We start from the raw sequence: 18,215 nt of genomic DNA, 5'->3' as shown, positions 1-18,215 counted from the left end.
GAGACATAAGGGAGCATCTCACAGACAAGCCTAGGAGCTCTGATTAACTATGCGCATCGAGCTTTTATTCTTCCGCTATTTCTTACTGGTTTCTTATTCTCCTTTCAGTGCTGCCCAGGTGCATGGAGCCAGCTCAGGTCTGCTACTGCTCCAGAAGAAGGAAGCCTTCCCTGACGGAGGAGGAAACGCAAGATAGCAATGTGGGGGCCCCTGAGCTGGCTCTGCAGGCATCTGCTCAAGCACTGTCATGTCAGGGATGGAGCTGAGCTCCCACCAGAACCTGCAACAGTCCTCAGCACCCTCAGCTCTGGGAGCACCTTATCGCCTGGACGAACTTGCGCAGCCTGGTGTCCCAGTTAACAAGCCCTCCCAAAGAGCTGGGCAACTCATTGCAGGTGGCTGGCCTGTTGAAGAATAAGGCATCAAGGATCAGTTTTGTTTTTTGCTGTCCAGAATTTCCAGTCTTGGAAGTGTCTCAGGGCTATTCAAGCTGTCTGTGTTCATCACTACTGGACTGCAGACATCTCCAGAGCAGAGCCCAGCAGTTGCCAGCATAGAGAAAGGTGCATACTCATAAGGAGGAAAGCAATTAAGACCAGTAGCACTAAGAACAGAACATGTGATTTAAGTTTTGCACATAGAAGCCAGGGCATTGGTTCATAAAGTCTCACCCCTCTGCAAAGTAGGCTGCATGAAACTCCAAGTATCTGCCTAAAGGAGATGAAGGGCTGAGTCAATCCTGCTGAGATTTAAAACAGTGGTTCCAGAGAGTCTAGGTATTCAAAACATGATGCTTAGACCACTAAACCACCTCTTCAGCTTTATTTCACTGCTGCTACTGCTATCAAATAAAACATATCTTGCAAATCTGTTTATTATGGGTTTCTGCTGCGTTAGATATGAAAGTCTTTTTTAGAGCGAGGTATAAAAGCTTGTGGTACTTGAACTGCTTTAATTTTTTAGCTACACAGTATGTGCATTATCCATTTTGGAAAAAAAAAAAAAAAAAAAAACCACTTTTTTTCCACGGTAGGAATTAAAACACAGCTGATGTTTTCCACTTCAAATTTTCTGCAGCTATGAAAATCTGCCTACCACCTAATAAGTGGAAACATTAGTAAGTTAAAAAGATAACAAGGTAGATGTTATTTAAAGGAATAAATAAATCAAAGCTGTGCACAAGCAGTAAGTGTCTTCTGTCTGACAGGAGTCCTCAGAGAGCAATACTATGGCATTTCCCAGAATTAAATTGCATTATTATAAGAGCTTTAAATTAAGCTCCTAACCATGACCTTTAAACACAGTGATTGCCATTATGCCTTCTGGGGAGGTTGTGGAGGGTTTGGAAACCCTGTGCAAGATTGATGGGTTTTAGGACGTAATCAAGTACAGGTTCATTTAGCACAGCTGTTCAGCAGAGGGCCTAACACTGGGTTATCACAGGGAGTGCCTTCTCTTCTCTTTCAGAAAAATCAGTGTTAGCAGTGGGAGGCAGGGCTTGTTAGTGTTGGGGAAAACAATACTGCGTCTTCCCCACGGGCCTGGAAGAGGAAGCAGGGTTTAACAGCGGTGCATTTCATTTAGAAAGTGACCAGAAATAACATGTTCCCTCAGTGTTCATGCAGAATGCACACTGACAAAAGAAAGTGAATGATGTATAGCTTTTGCCTGGAAGTGTTTCTATGGGTACAACCCAAAAGAGAAACAATCCCGAAACGTATAAAGATAACAAGCCAAAAACTCAGTGGAACTGTATCAATTTAGATCAGGTAAAGCCTCATCTGGTACATACTTAAGGCAAAAACATGTATAAAAGAATTGCAAATTCCCTGAACAACTGCGCAGAGCTAAAAAAGATTTTCTGACTAGCCATAATACTTTATTAAAAGCATTATGAACAAATTCTGTCTTCTAATGTACCTATTGACATATATCTGCTAGATATATGACATACAATTCTTTCTAAGTTTGGAAAAATGAAACATTCAGAGAAACAAAACAAGGCCCTGTATGGTTATGAAGTTCCAGTTCTGCAGATGTATCTGTACAACACATCCTGAAGGCTGTGAGGCCTCGTCATAGAAACAAAGGCTTTGGTTCAATGCAGGGGACGGAAGTCTCAGAGGGGCCAATTTGTCTCATGAAAGGCCTTACCTTTCTTCACTGCCTGGACAAGAAGCCTAGGAGCCTTACTCAGGTAACTCTCCAAAGTTAGGTTAGAATATGTCCAGGTCCAAATACTCCATTTTCTTCTATCCAAACTGAAAACAAGCAGCTTTAGGACCTCCTTTTGGTATTTAGATGGCCAATAATTACCAGAGTATTCAGGCTCTACAGGGACACTGTCGCTCGTGCTTCCAGCGAGATCCAGATTCACTTGACCTTCTGTCCCACCTCCATCCTACTAGCTACATAGCTTTGAAGGCCTAAACCCAGAGAGTCAGAGCTTAGGGAATCTAGACTCTGTGAATCTGGACTTCTGTGAAGATTAAAGAAATTGGAAACAAAAATGTTTATAGTTTCAATTATGTTTGTGAAGGCTGTTATACTATCCAACCATGTCAATCATTCATACTACAGGATTATCAAATTTCCAGGATTTTTTCATTTATAACTAACAATAGTTTTCTATAGGTGGCATAATTATTTTAATATACAACTTGCTGCATATCTTTTGTCTTTTAGTTTCTCACAATTGTGGGAAGAAGTAGGTAAGAAGTCACTATAGTATATATAGTATTATCCATATTGTAACTAATACCCCTGTCCCAATCCTTATTGCTCAGATTCTTCTTCTATCAGGTGTGGTCCGACGCAGTTCTCAGGGTCCTCTATATGTGACTGCATGTGACAACTTTTAGGAGACTTAGTCATACTTCTTTCAACCTATTCCACTGACCTCTTTTGGTCAGGAAAGTATGAGTTTGCTTTTACTTTGGGTGTTCTCTCTGAAGAAATATGCACAGATTCTTCACTTCTCACTCTGTTATTGCCAATGTTTTGTCACAATAATGTCTCTAGGTTAGTTCTTTTTTAATATCTCCTTTTCAACGTTATTTCAATAGTGGTGCAAATTGGTACATTAAAAATCAAAATCTGTTCAGCTACATATGTAAGGCAAGCTCAGGGAAGATCGCTGGAAACTTCTCCCTCTGCATTTCTGCATTTCTCAACAGCTTGGTTTATGTGCAACCAAGTGTGGCTTGTCTCTAGGGCTTTGCAGGTGAATGTGGAATACATGTCCCTTCAATCACTGGACTCTCGTCTTAATCTCAGCAGAATCCAGTGCCTGATGAGCCAAAGTTATTTTAGCACTAGTTCTAACACTAATACTGATACATCACTCTTTCACCTCCAAAAGCCTGTCCCTTTGTCCAGCTTAGGTCATAGGAAAAAATGTTAGGTGGTTTCAGTTTTCACCTTTCCAGAGCAAACAAGCATACACTTGTACAACAGAACTAGTGCTTGATATACACTGCTATTAGTCATAGTATAAAGCAGCTCTGCAGACACTCATATCCAGGTCAGGTAAGTGTTTCTTCATGTCAACATCTGATTAGCCCAAATGGTTTATGAATATCTGCTCTAGAAATCTGCATTGCATTCTCATTGTCTACTCTCTTCACACTCTTTTGCTAGTGCCTCTTTCCACAGTTGCCATTACAATAAGGTACTTACAATAAGTTGGTGTGAAGTCTTTTATTAGGATCCTGTCCATTCTTATTTAGTTAGTGATTGCCTAATACCTGCTAATCAACAGGAAGCTGTCTGGAGGGAAAAGATATCCTCCAGATGAGACTATTAGGTGGAAGCTGTAAAGTGAATAGATCCTAAGTGTCTATAAAACTTGCAATGTTCTACAGTCAGCTGAAACATGGTTTATGGATCTGTTGAGCTGGATAATCCAGCTGCTGCTTTTGCTTTTGAGGAAACAGTGACTGGCTTGTGGGACAGCACGTGAAGGCCAACAGCTGAATATTTCTCACTGCCCATGAGTATAGCTGCTAGCCTCTGAGACATGTCCATGTGTACTGAGAGAGTGAGACTGGAGGGCTCTGGGGTAGCTGGTTGGTTCTTGAACCTTATGTGCCTGGTTTAACACCTTCCAGGATATGTCTCCAGACCTTCCCTTTTCTTCCATGTGTCGATAGGTTAGGACTCTTAGCTACAAGTGTCTGGTATGTTTATGTCCCACTGGAGTCCTTAGGACAAGTGAGTGAAGTTCCAGAGTTGAATGTATCCTACAGCATTTGCTGTTGACAATTAGACCTGGGAGCTGTCACCTCTTTGGGGCTACAAAATGGGTCCAGTGACCTATCACCCCACTTCCCAATGTCATGTGTATTATCAGTATGCCCAGATCAGCTTCGTTACCTATCGTTCAGACTTGGAACCATTGGAAGTTACTAACATCTTTTGTTTACTGGGGAAAAAAGACAAGAGGCATATCTGCTTCAAGAAAGTTGTATTAGGAAATAATTTGTTTTGTTACATCTAATTTAATGTCAAGTTTTGAGATATGCTGTGACTTTCCTGTGTATTATATCCTTCTTACATTATTTTCCCAGGACAGAACTAATCATTCTCCCATTGACATCAGTGAAACTTTGAACTGGACAGCATAAGACTTCATAGGCAGGACTCTGAATGCTAGAAGTTATATAGGCCTAAAAAGAGATGAAACATATCCATGAAAGTAAAAGCTATCAACAGCTGTTTATGTGAATCTACCACCTCTGGCCAGGAAAGTACCAAAGCAGTTGATTGCTGGAAGACAGCTCTGTCATTGGAGGAAATATCGCTATCTACTTGTGTTTATCTACCTTTTCTCTAAGCACATGCCACTAGACGCTATCACAGATGGGATACTGCTGTAGATGGACCTTCAGTCTGATCTGGTAGAACCTGTCCTACATCTCAGTGACTCTCCACTGCTTTACAACGATGCTATGCTGATGTATCCTCACTGTACTGCCATTAATTCAGTGCATTTACAGTGTCATAAAGCTGATCTAGTGAAGTGGAGAATTAAGCCTGACACAGTGGCAGAATAGTAACTTTCTGAGCTGTATTCGAACAGTGATTGAGCACACTTGCATATAGCAAATTTACATGCCATACCTGTTCATTTGTATGCTATCCCTCTTTTAGGGCAACACAACATCTTCTTTGTAACTGTAGGGCTTTCAAAGAACTTTCGTACAAAACTGCACTCTGATTTCTTGGTCAATGAGTTAGAGATTATTTATTACTTACATAAGAATAATTACCTCTGAAAACAGTTAAATGTTTCAAGTCCAAAAAGTAAAGTTAATGTAGGTTGAAAAACATTAAGTACAGATACAAAAGACTTTCTGTCCGTAAATTTTTCATACAGTCATCCAAAATAAATTCTACAGGTCCGATCCATGCTCTCTGCAGAGGCTTCTATCTGCACAAATAACCTTATTTGACTATTGCACTCTTGGCATTTTGGTAAGGAACAGTTTTGAGCAGATCTATATTAAGGCCATATTTTGATCCAAGACACAGACATGAAACTGTCTCACCCCCTCCCTGTCTCATGTGAAAGCACTACCTGGAGAAAAGGAACAGCGCTGACTTTGAATAATCCAATTTGGAGCAGTGCCAGGCCTCGGGCTACCTCTTGCCAACTGCAGGGCCTCAGTGCAGCGAGTGCTTCCAAAGGCTGCACGGCCTCCAGAAGTGCCAAAATGGATCAGCACGCCGGCTCCAGCCAGAAATGGACTCAAAGTAGCTGTTGTTTCTTCTCCCCAAGGAACATTTTCAGAGAAATGCCTCAGAGGTAAGGGTTAAGGTTCCCAAGAACAGCTAACCTCACATATGAAGGGCTGGAGCATACCCGTTTGCTAAATGCTCTATAAAGGGCAATATTCTTTAGCCACTCTCCGGATAAATCCTACTCAGTTTCTGAGAGTATATTTACAGACAGTATCTCCTGAGCAGCTCCTGCAAATGACTGACACAGATACACATGGATTTTGTTTATTCTTGTCTGCCTTGGTTTTAAATTTTATACATGTCCTCTAGGCATGACTTTGATGCTGATTTTTCTAGAAAAAAAATTAATAAGTAAACAAAGAAGTCATACATACATAAAATAGTAAAGCATAAATCAAAGTCAGCATCAAATTTTTTTTAAATGCCAAATACTTTAAGAAGCAAGATTCTGTTTCAATGGCTGTCTTGCCTTAGTTCTTGTCTACTTCAATTAAAAGAGGTTTTATTTCTGGATCATGACCTCCTCGGGAATTTAGTTACATTGTGAAATTTTATAACTGTAAAGACAGAAAGCTAAGAGCTGTGAAACAGTTTCACAGCATCAACATTTCATCTTTTCCCCATGTGAGTATTAAAATGAAAGAGAAGTCAGTTGTGTATCTGATGCGATGCTGCTGTCTCTGAGAGGTTTATTTTATTACCTGCTACCATGACAAATTCAGTCGTCCGGCTTTTCCTGAGACATGCTCACACAGAATGACTAAACCAAGACCCCAGGCGGGAAGCCACTCATAGACTGCTTTAATGTCCGTGCATGCATTTTGCCTCCTTGCTGATCTCCATGCAGCTAGGTGGGTGGCATTGGTTTTAGAGGGCTCTTGCCAAAGAGCAGCCAAAAGCACTTTCACTGTGGAAGTATATCCCTGTAGAGCTGCTGAGGTCAGGGACACCTGTACAGACCTCCTGAGCAAGCGCTGTCCATGCCAGTTAGGTTTGCCTGAACACCACATTAGCTACACATCTGTTTTTTTCAGGAATACAGAGCATGTAACCTGTGCACGTAATCTGTGGGTTTGATCAATTCTTGCTTCTACCCTTTCCCATAATCTCTTTGCAACTCTAAAATGGTGGTTCTGGGTGGTTTCTGAAGTGACATGGCTTGCTTGCTGACTTCTCTTTGAAAGAGGAGTGCCAGATTTCTTTGAAATAGTTGGGCATTACCAACACATGATATACAAAGGCAAAATTCAGCTCCAAAGCTCAGCTTTGTGGCTTTCTTCTTTCTTTGTCCTCATTTATGAAAGCCGAGCAAATATAACTGCTAGGCTTGTCTAAGTTCAAACCATGTTTGTCCCAGCTGTGGTAAAACAGTTCAGAAACCAAGCTATAGTCTGGGATCACATGTAGATAAGATATTGTTTTTTCCTTTTTAATTTGCAGAATTTCTTGTCCATTTTCTGCATGGAATCGTTATTTCCTGATTTAAGGTGGTCAGTAGCTGACATGAGACCTCTAACCGGGGAAACAACAGAATACCAAGGTTCAGCTGAAATAGCTCCCTGCCCACACATCTTTCTACAGCACTTTAAAATATGCATTTCCTGCACATACTGTAATTAGGCTCTTTTACTGTCCCTCCAGTTGCTATTAAAATACTCATTATCTACTATAAAACTCTTTTATTATGCTTTTTTTTAATATATTCCTCTTGTTACCTCAGTAGGCAAACAGAGACATTTTAGTGGATGTAGCTCTAACCAGGGAAATTCCAGCATTTCTTCACCATGACAATGGGGCACAATCGTCAACGAGGCAACAGCTTCACTGCGGATCGCTGCTGCTGCTACAGGATTTGAGACTGGCTTGCAGCCACAGACAACATTCACAGGATTGCTTGCACTTCACTGACCTGCACAAGCAGACGCTAAGCTTGAGTCCAATTCAAAAGATATCGAACAGATTAATAATCCCTGGGACCTCAGGGAGGGAATACAAGGTAAAGAGCTGGGTACGCAAGAGAAGCTTCTGAGGTGCTCAGTAGTGTATGGGCTGGGTAAAAATTGCCTTGAAAATGTGGCTCAACCAGAGCAAAGGAGATCTGTTACTGTCTCAGGAACATGTCTCCTCCCTCCCAGGGCATCAGGGATTCTCAGTCCAAAGTTCAACTCTTTCAACTAAGAAAAAATAAATAAAAAGAATCCCTTCTGAAGCAATCTCTGACTTCTAACAAAGGGGGCTGGGGAAGGAGTTCAGGCTCATTTCTAATTCCCCGTACTCTCTCTCTGATTCAGCACATACATTTTCACATCTGATAAAACAAAAGGAAAGATGCAGTGTCATTATTTGCAGTTGGTCATAAGCCAGCTGCTGGAGCTACATTTATTACCTGAGTAGTATGTTCCAGCCACAGCTTCAAATGGTAGAGAGGTCTGAGGATGTGTTTTAAAATGTTTTTTGGCTGAAACAGCTTCTTAAGGAGAAAAGACTTCTCAGAGAGAATAGAATTCTCAGGAGAACTTCTGAGGTGCTGCATTCCTTCTTATGGATATCTCCAGATAAAACTGCATCCCTTCACTGGTCCTAATCTGATTTAGGAACTGTGAATTAGGTTTCAAGACTGATAGGAACATGCCCTGGAAAAAATACCTCCATGCAGTAATAGGTAATCTCATGAGATGTATTTTGGGTAGAGATACATAAAATTCAGTCTTGCACTGTCTTAGAAAAGACCCTGGAATGAACCAGACCTACAATAATTGGGCAGTTATAAGTTACATTTCAGCTGAATCAGTGTCTTAATGCTCCCTCTTAATTCAACTTTATATAGAAACTGAACTTGCTTTGACTTCTCCCAGAGGACATGTACAATACAAGTTAAACTTTTCTTTATCTCCAGACAGGATCAAACATGCAAAGAATATTAACCTATTTAAAGTGGACAGTTATGGAAGAAATGCACTTCCTATTTGAGCAAAGAGATATATAATTGTCTGTGGCTTAAACAAAAAGGTTTCATTATACTGAAAGCAAGGTAACATGATGAACATAGTTTCATCTAACTTTGAAACACTTTAATTTGAAGAGTTTGGTGGTAACAGGCCCAAAAATCAAGATGAAAGTTAAAAGGTGCATTTGTAAAGGTATCGAACCCTTAATTGCATAGTTGAATATGCATGTAGACAGTGTTTATTTCATGGGATGTTGCAGCTGTGTTCATTTTATACAAGTCAACTTAGATTTAAGCCTCCTGTAAAAGGTGGTTTATTGGACATACAGTGCTTAAAATAACATTGTTTGTGTAGAAGTACCCCAGGATACCACAGAAACCATTTTGGGAAAGATATCAGTGATGCACAGCAAATGAATACTCTAGTTCACTACTACTACTCTTTTATTTTCCCTGACCCATAGAAATTTTTCAGCCCCCAGATTTCTCCCAGATCATCACACACTTTTTTCCTCAGTACGTTTTATTTCAAATCACACAGAGAATATTTAAATCTAATGGCTTAGTAGGATCACTAGCCATGGTCTCCTACATCTCATCCTTTTCCTTTTGTCATTTATTGACCACAGCTTGGGAAATCCTGCCTTCTTTCCGACTGGAGTATTAGTTATGCCTCTCTAAAAGAATGTCATTCCTTCTACTCTGACACACCGCAGTTCCAGCCATACTTTTAAAATAGTTTGAAAAATTGAAATGTCAGTGATTGTTGTGTGAAGCAGAGCTGCCTGGAAATCAAAGAGAGAAGAATAGGAAAAAAATTTCAAAATACGTAAATAGGGAGACAAGACACAACTTGAGATAACACAAACATCTCCCAGAAATGGGATTCCATCCTCAGGAAAGACCTCAGGAGCCAAACTCCAACTGGTTGGGAGCTACAAATTATTAACACATTTATCTCAGAAGCATAACCGTGCACTATTATGACAAATCTGTGCCCATGATCTGTTCCTGGCATTCAGTGCTTAGTAGTTTCTACATAGCTGTTTAACACAAATATATATGAATAGCATCAGTCATATCAAGTTGTTAAGCGATATCTTCCTGTATATGAAAAAAAGATTTTATTCACAAGACAATATGAAAGCATGTCTAATTAAATGTTCTCCACTTTTCCTCTCTTGCAGTCCAAAGAGTTTTTTAATCATGGGGGACATTCATTTCTGCTGAAGACTGCATGACTTGAAACTTTGCCTAATACACATCAAATGTTAAAACAGACGTTTTTAATTACTAGCACAAAGTCTGTAGAGATAGGTTTTGTAATGAGAAATGTGGTTAAAAAGCAAAGTAGTCCCATTTGCCTTCACAACAGACCCTTAACATTTTGTTTTGACCCATCCTTATATTACAGTTCTGTTTTCTTTCTAAAAGTTCACAAAGTCTGTTGCTAAGTCAGGTAAATACAAAAGGACAAATGCAAGCCTGCCAAAGCAATGCTGAAGCCAATGGACCTCTGCCTATTCACATCCACTCAGGATGTTTCACAAACACATTTAAATGCTATTAAGATAACGGCACAAATTGACCAAAACAAACAGAAGAGAAGATACATCATTCAGTGTATCTCAAACACAGTGGGAAAGAACAATAATGTAAATTTAAGAGGAGCTTTCTGTTCCCCGATAGCTGCATATCAATAATTTGAATATAATACCATAGCTTCCCTGGCAGTGGTAGTATTTAACAAGTAGAGTCTAAAACAAAGACCAGCAAAATTAATGCAAAAGTGTCTTTAAAATCTTAAGGTTAGATAGCATTATTATAATTATGCTGAGTCAAATCCACCCTACCAAGTTTCCATTGTATGTGGAAGGCTGCATGTACCTTAATTTAGGTATTAATTTCGGACTGAAGTGGAGAAAGAGAAAGAAGGCAAACTGGATCTACACCCGCCCCAGCTGCTCATCAGTAGAGGAACATCTGTAATCCAGCATCCTTCGCTGGACAGAAATAGTCACCTGAGGAAAAACTTTGGCTAATCTCACTCCAAAATAGGCATCTAGGTGAAATGCAGTTCTCAACTGAGGTGTCTTTTTCTCTCTCCTGATTATAAAAGAAGTGGAGAGTGATTACTTGTGGCTTAGGAATCTAAATTTTAGACAGCCACATTTAAGTCAGATGAAACCCTGTCTATAGGAGTGTGGCATAGGCAGCAGTCATTACAAAGTGGTTTTGGCTCTGTGAGAACTCATGTGGCAGAGGTCACCAAGAAAGGTGATGCTGAAAATATGTAGCTCTGCTAAGCGGGACATAAGCACCTGTGAGCTGAGTTTTACCTTATATCAGCTACAAAAATTATGGTAATGTATAACAGAACATTTATGTTCTCAAAATTTAGTGGATCTCAGTTAGATAAGTAGCTAAGCCAACTACATAGGTTTAGGTAGAACTTTACCCAGCTGCTTTTTTTTCCCAAAGTTCAATTCTGACAAAGGAAGACCAGATAGCGAAAAAGAGAAGGATTATCTTTGAGTGAAACCTCTAGAAGTAATGAAAATACAAAAGCTGGAGGAAAATATGGGAACTTTGGTTTTGCTTTGCCTGCTTCCTATCATGCAGTATGTTTTAAAGGCTGAGGATGAAAAGATCTGAATGCTGTTGCAACATTCAGAGACTATTAAGCAAGAGAAAAAAGCAGAAACTCTGGAGAGAAATATTCAGCATATGTGAGTTCCTCAAAAGGGTAGTCTCAACAGGAACGCCCTTTGCACAGCTATAATCTGGCACCTACACATACAGGATGGGACAAGGCACATGCCGTTATGAAAATCTCGTTGTTCCGAGTAAAATGGGCATTTTTTTCTCAAAGTTATAAGCCCTGAAGGAGCTACCAAATTGAAAACAGCTATTGTTAGACAACAGTGCTTCCCGCTCTATTAGAGACATGGCTTCAGATGTCTGCGAGCAACTGTTTCCAAACTCAAGAAACCTGACAGCTTCACAAATCAGACAATTTTGCTAATGTGCTGCAGCTTTTAGTGTTTCTGAGGTAGGCTCCTGATGCTGCCAATGAATTGCTCTCTAAATGGTTGCTCTCTAAAACAATGCCCAGGACTTAGGCAACATCAATACCTCTCCTAATTTTATTTTTTAGTGAAAGGAAAAAGAAAGTAAATTTCTCATATGTATACTTCATATATAAACCTGTATTTCATGCCTGATATATCCATAACATGATATAGGCAGACGTAGATTATGTCTGAACATGAAAATAAATCACACACACATATGTAATATATTTAATATATGTATGCACATATATTCATACATATATATGTATACCCATCCGTCTGTGAATGTACACATACCTCCAGATGCCCTACAATAAGCAGATTTTTTTCCTCGGAAAGGGAAACAGGCTAGATTTACGTATATTCCACATTACTATTGATTTTAGAAGGAAGGCACACTGCTGAGTAGTTGTACAGTACTCTAGAACACAGATTTAAAAAAGATGGACTGCTTATTTGAAGAAGCAGCAAAAGATCCCCAAAGCCAAGGTCAGTAATGCATAGTGACCTGTAGTGATTACACCACAGCAGTGACCGAGGACAACAGGGCTCTGGTTAGAAAAGTCAAAAACGTTATGTGATTTCACTGTTCCTTCAGCTGTCCAAGCTCCCGGGATGTTGTTACGGGTGTGAGCGTCAGAAGGGTTGTCCGGCTTCTCGTGGGGCTTCTCTCCCAACTTGCGTTTCCAGTACCACCTGCCAGTCCTCTTTCAAACCCATGTGAAAGCCGTTTCCCCAAGAGGTTAGAAATTTCTTTTGCAGATATCCGCAGAAATTGTTCTAGAGGGCACCGATATTGCTGGCTTTTGGCTCCAAGAGAATTCAACCTACGGCCCATTGGAAGACTGTGAATATTGCGTCTGTGTAGAGCAGAATAAAGCATTCAGAGCAGAACAGGGATACAGGACTTCTGGATTTAAGGATGAAAATTGTCCTTCTTCCTTATGTTTCAGGCTTCATCAGAAGTGAGCTGTACAAGAGGAGACAGCGGGAAGTCATAGATAAGCAAAAAGATCAGATGCCACTGCACACCTGCACTCTTCGTCCCCACGAAGGAAACCATCTGCCTTTGCTGAGATGCTCTTAGCTGGAAAGACTGACAGGGCTGCTGCAAAACATGCAGGTAGATTTTTTTTTTTTTGATTAGGAACTGAACAGAATTTTACTGGTGATCTCGGATGCCGAAACAGAGACCCAAATCTCCGACCCCAGCAGTCTGAGAGAGTGCTTGCTCCCTGAGTGGTGCATCACAGGGAGGTCCTTGGGCTTCCCTCCAACATCCATTTTATGATGACTGCATATAAAACAGGTTCTTGTCTTTTATCTGGGCATAGGCCAATTTCAGTTTCTTTAACTTAAAGCAGTAGTACTTGCCAGCTCTGGTGAAGACAGCCTCAGCCAGCTGTGTGGTACTTCCCGATATTGCTGCTGGAGAGCTGGTAAGTGATAAGACCATGGTCCTTGCAGAGGCTGACTAAGGCCCCAATATCCTTGGGACCTTCCGTCTCCCCACCATGGGTATTCACCAGTTCAGGTGAATGAGAGGGCTACATCGTCCTCCAGAAACATGCTTTAATAGTTCATGGGTGTGAGTAGGCATATGTTGTGCTGGAGCATGGTGTCACCTGCTGGGACACCTCACAGGATGAAAGAACCAAATCTAATGTGATCTGGGTACATGCAGTTTGTAGGGTCTGCATTCTGGCCTGTGACAACTATTAGTCTGCAAGCAGAGGGAATAGGACAACAGCATGAAACACTGAGCACCCACAGTATTCAGAAGCTGAAAGGTGTTCGCATTTGATTAGACACCTTGGAAATATAAAGAAGCAATTCATAGAAAATAAAGACAGAATTTCAGACTATGAAGAAAAATGTTTAAACTAAGAAGTCTGTTCAGGAGTGTACACATATCAGCTCATCCTTAATAGATGCATTCTCTCCATCAAGGAAAACGTTAATAAAGAGAAAATAATTCTTCCATAGTATTTAATGTTATTGTGTATTGTTTTCCATTAGGAACCATGTGCTGTGCCTCACCTGGGGTCAGATTAAGGACTGCAGACCTGTGAATTGAGGACCAGCAGTGGCAGGGAGTTTAGCCAGAGGAAGCAGAAGTGGTAACTATAGTGCACTGAGCTGCTGGCTGCCACAACCGATAGGAGGGTACAGCAGATCAGGCTGACGCTTGCATAGAGAAAACAAAGAACCGAGTCGAAAGGAAACAGCACATATCCGCCTAAGGGTTTGGAAACGATAGTCTATAGTGGTGGGGATTCTGTTAATTGGGTGTTGGGAGGCCTATTAAGCTTTAATCCTCTCCTGATCATACAGATTTCTTCTCTTGCTTTTCTATATCACATGTGCTATAATCTGAACTTTGTGTGTCATGTAACACATTCTTTATAAAATGAAATAACACTGTAATTGTTCTGCTCTTAGTTAGTGGTTTTCACTTTAACTCTCTGACTACCATAATAAACAACCATAAAATTTCACACCCCCACTTCACACAGAGCATGCCTTTGCCTGCCAAAGCAACGGTAGCTCAGGGGTTAATTATTTTTACATACTAAACATATGAATGCACCAAAATTTATCCTAGGGCTATGCTTCATTTTGGCAGTTAACAGGGATAGAAAGACCCTTAATTTCCAGCAGTCGAGCCTTGTTTAGGGCTTGCATGTTTCACTGATGAATCTTTATATTAAAATGCATTTTATGTTGCTTCTGAGTAACTAACAGGGCATCCCTGGAAGAAATATGGAAACCAGATGTTTTATTTTTGAAATGACTTGTCTGGTCCTGCAACTCTTATCTGGGCAAAACTCACTGACATTCATGAGAGGGCAAATTGCCTAAATGTGGTTTGCAGCATTAGAGTCATTCTAACAAGGGAATATATTTATTGAGGGCCAAATCTTTATTTTATTTCTTCGATTAATTTCTCACCATAATCAATAGAATAAGAACTGTATTTCTGACATTAACTATCAGCTGATGGTGTTGTTAATTAATTCTGGTTAAATCAATCCTGTTGTTACTAAAATAATTGGAGTTTAGCTTTTTGGAAACACCCTGATTGTTGCCCCTGTGGAAGATTCTCTCTCACCAGCCCTTCTGGGCACCCCACCTGAGTTTCACCTGAAGTGTAGCTCTGCATCTCAGGGCCTGCTGAGACGCACGCAGCAGGGGAAGGAGGCGACCACGTGAGCATGTCAGGTCAGCCTCGCTTCCTGCGCAGAAACTCTTCTCATTTGCTGGAGATAGAATTTCACACTGTTCTCAAGCAGTTGTGGATGTGAAAAATGTGAAAGCCAAGACCTTGTTTCAGTTCCAGCCGCAGCTTCTATAACTGGCATAGCTTTAGTATATTCAAAGCAAACTTGAAGAAACGTTTGTGTCTTAAAGTGCCAGAAAGTGTCTGGGAATTTGCTCTGAGCTTTGGTAGACTTTTAAAGAGAATCACTGGACCTGGCAAGGACTACCTTTGCCTAATGGGCTGTCAGTGAGCTTTAGCATCTCAAAATCATTCATCTTCCTCGCCCTCGGAAAAAATCCACCCCAGCTCTGGCCCACCTACCCCTTAACGTGGGATAAAAGCAGGGAGGTTCCCAGCAACTCTGTCCTGCTGCCGCTGCAAATCCTATCCACATCATGGGGGTTGCTGGGGGGTTCAGTGAGGAGGAGGAGAGGAAGCACAGAAAGTGCGATGCGCTCGTTTGGGGCTGCCATAGGAGTTAACTGAAGAGTAGAGCAAAGAGGATCATGTACACATACTGGTCCCATTTGTCCAGGAATCTTTATGCCTGGATGACTGATTGGATGTTATGACACACATGCAGGGGCTGCGGCTCCAGGAGACCAGGAGAAAAAAGAAACAACTGCTTTAATTATCTGGCAATAAAGGACATCTAACTCCTCCCAGCTGCATTAAGCTGCTTCCCTTAGCTCCAGTCACCCCTGGCTTGGAAGATGAAGCAATGGGAGCAATCAAGCTTCATTTAAAGCTGGAACACCCTCTGCCTCAAACTGCTGCAGGCCAAGGACTCTTGGCTCGCCAGCAGGTTCCTGGGAGAGATGTCCTTCACAGGACCGTTGTCCCCCACAGGCTGCTGCATCACTGCCCCAGTCACCCACAGCTTCCCTGGAGAAACGTGCCTGCAGGTTGGAGGGATCAGGAGTGTCCCATGACCCCAGTGTTCAGCATCATTGCATCCAGAGAAATGGAGCTGCTGGCCAGGCAGTCGGCCATTATCTCTGATTCAAGCCAGAGGGAGATAAAAGCATAGAACAGGGTGCATTTACAACATCCACACCAGACAATGCAACTGCAAAGAGAGGGAAGAAAAATCACATGATATCTTGTCCCAAGAGCAAATCCAGAAGGTGCCTCTCCCTCTTGGTACCCAGCTGACGAGCTGTCAGTGCCCACCCGCCGTGTGGGTCTTGGGTGGCATTTGCACAAAGAAGCGCTGGTTGAGGAAACTCAGCTATTCCTTCCTTGGGCACCCACCACAATCCAGATCTGCCCCCCACCACCTCCTTCCACCCATCCCACCCTTCTTTGAGGGTTATTCACATTAAGCTTATTCCAGACACAGTGGACACCTTCTCCTCCTGGAGAAGAAACTGGTCCCTTGTTCCTGGAAAATTTGGGATGATTGCCCCGTTTCTGGGAGAGAAAGTTAAGCTGTATGGCTTTTATATGATATCCCCGCCTCTGGGGTCAAAGAAAAGGCCCCTGGCCCATCTAATTTACCAGACCAAAGGTAGTCTAGGATGCTGCTGTAATAGGAATCTTAAGAAAAAACCTTCCAGAATATAAGTAAGTGTTGAATATCACAGTGAAAGCTCCCAGGATCTCTGTCCACAGCCCTGATAACCTGACGTGGGCCCAAAGCATATTTTTGCCTGGAGTTATTACTAAAATGTTCTCCCTCAGCCAAAATATAAATATATGAAATCAGGGAGTTTATGAAACCATCTCTGGTATTTGAAACACTTATCTGCATCTTCTTTAATTTAAGTATAGGCATCTTCCTTTAGATTTCTAAGGCAGAGCCAGACTTACATCTTTTGACTTTAAGACCCCCATCTAGATGCTATTTTCTGTTGGTCTGAAGAAAGCGATTTGTCCAAGAACACCACGCACATGAATGCCATCAGCTTTCATTCAACCTGATGACCATGTTCTAACTGCTTTTCGGCAGTGCAAAAATGTTTGAAACAGTTAAAAGGAAACTCTGCTCCTAGTTCCCCTGTCATTATTTTGAATTGTTCAGCACTGATTTGGTTAAGCTCCAGTTACTAATATGGCATTTTTTAAAATATATATCCTTTCAAAGACAAACATATTTAAAAGGCTCATAAGGAGTTTCTGTTTCCTTGTTACCTGTCTATTAGTGAAGAAGGCGCCTCGTGAAAACAGGACACTGGCTATTCACAAACTGCTGTCAATTCGTAGATGGTGAGTAATCTGGGGAAAAAAAGGTGAAATTTTTCTCTTTGTAATTTTCAATTATGATAATTTTAGGTACGACCTTTTGCTAGAGTTGCTAGAATTTTTTCCAGATAGGAAAAAAGAGATTTTCAGCATCAATAGTGTTTTGTTATTCTGTTTCTCAGGACGTGGCATATAATCAAAAATATTTACAAAATAATGCCAGAATATCATCTAATATACCCATTAAAGGAAAATTGTAGGAGAAAATGAATACAATGATTACTTTTGCAAAGAGATCTACAGTTAGAAAACTGATTTTGTGTTGCTTTTTCTCAAGAATTTTTGTAAGTCAGATCTAGACTTCTCCCGGAAAGCTGGATCAGGCAGCTGATCACAAACACCTTTGCAGAAGCTATCTGTGCCTTGGATGGCGGCTCCTTCTTGGGAATTGCCATTCTGAGAAGGAAAACATTCGGAGCAGGTAGGTAAGTCCTGGAGTAACTGATGAAATGAGCCAACACCTGGAAGCAATGATATGCTTGATGGAGATTATCCATCATGTTCTGTTTGCCGCCCAGTGAGAACTCCCCTCTGCACTTTCGGTATCTGAATCCCACAATGGAAAGGTTGCAAATTACATTATATATTAAAAGATTTCAACTAGAAACATTGACATATTATGCCATTGAGTTGTTTCCAGAAATCAAATAAAATCTATAAAGATTCTGAATTAAAATCTATTTTTAATGTTGCATTACCAGCAACATTAATCTTCCTGTTGTCATGTGTGAAAACTCCCTTGCATGGCTGGGAATACAAAGGAACACTGAAGGTTTTGCTGTTGGTATTGAAGAGGACAGTGTCCTTTTCATGTAAAACCCTGTAAATTTGAGAAAAATACTTACATCTTAAAACACAAATGGAGGAGGCAATAGTCTAAAACAAGAGTGAACCATGATAACGTTTTGCTGAGCACAAAGGATGGTGAGATTTTCAGACAGGAATC

The sequence above is a fragment of the Dromaius novaehollandiae genome, chromosome 1 (genome assembly GCF_036370855.1).
Source record: "Dromaius novaehollandiae isolate bDroNov1 chromosome 1, bDroNov1.hap1, whole genome shotgun sequence".
Classification (NCBI taxonomy): domain Eukaryota; kingdom Metazoa; phylum Chordata; class Aves; order Casuariiformes; family Dromaiidae; genus Dromaius; species Dromaius novaehollandiae.
The sequence above is the reverse complement of the archived record's forward strand: the minus strand, read 5'-3'. Positions refer to the sequence as shown.